Source organism: Acanthamoeba castellanii (genome assembly GCF_000313135.1).
Source record: "Acanthamoeba castellanii str. Neff unplaced genomic scaffold scf7180000084765, whole genome shotgun sequence".
Taxonomy (NCBI): domain Eukaryota; phylum Discosea; order Longamoebia; family Acanthamoebidae; genus Acanthamoeba; species Acanthamoeba castellanii.
Genome location: NW_004457420.1, coordinates 3,067 through 3,312, shown reverse-complemented (window position 1 = coordinate 3,312; position 246 = coordinate 3,067).

Sequence of the window (246 nt, the reverse complement as noted above, 5' to 3'; positions counted from 1 at the left end):
CTTCCTGAACCATGAGCCTATGCCCATTCGGCGCGAGGGGGTCGATGATGACCGTCTGGCCTTGTTGCATGTGTGGCGTGTTCTTCTTCTACTACTACTTCTTCTACTCGCGTGTTAAAAAGGAAAACAAACACCGTTTGCCTGCGTTCAGAAAAAGTGGCGGGAAAAAAAACGTAGTGGCGCTGGCTCTGCTTCTTCTCTGTCGCCAGAGGCGCGGCCAGCTTGGTCGGTGTCGCCGCTGGGCCA